Below are 353 nucleotides of genomic sequence, written 5' to 3'. Positions count from 1 at the left end.
AGCTAAAAAAAAATCCAAGTGGATAAAATATTAATTTTATTACTATGAATTAGGGCTCCACGATATAGCGGTGACCACATCGGTATCAGTCTGATGGATAAATTTAGCCGATGATAGTCTTACATCAGCGCCTTCGTCTCTACGTTTGATAGATGTTTTTACTTAAATGGTCCTTTAACATTAAATATGTTAAAATATGTCTAAATATGTTTAACTTCTGTTGGACTATGTGGTCTGATTTGGGTTCTTTTAAATAGTTTTTACGTTCTTGCAGTGCGTATTTATACTAATTTTTTGGTGTGAATAAAAACTGAATATCGACATCGGCGATATCAGAACTCTGAACCCGTCAG

This window comes from Stegastes partitus, unplaced genomic scaffold, assembly GCF_000690725.1.
Source record: "Stegastes partitus isolate 25-593 unplaced genomic scaffold, Stegastes_partitus-1.0.2 Scaffold298, whole genome shotgun sequence".
NCBI classification, from domain to species: domain Eukaryota; kingdom Metazoa; phylum Chordata; class Actinopteri; family Pomacentridae; genus Stegastes; species Stegastes partitus.
Note: the sequence above shows the minus strand (reverse complement) of the source record.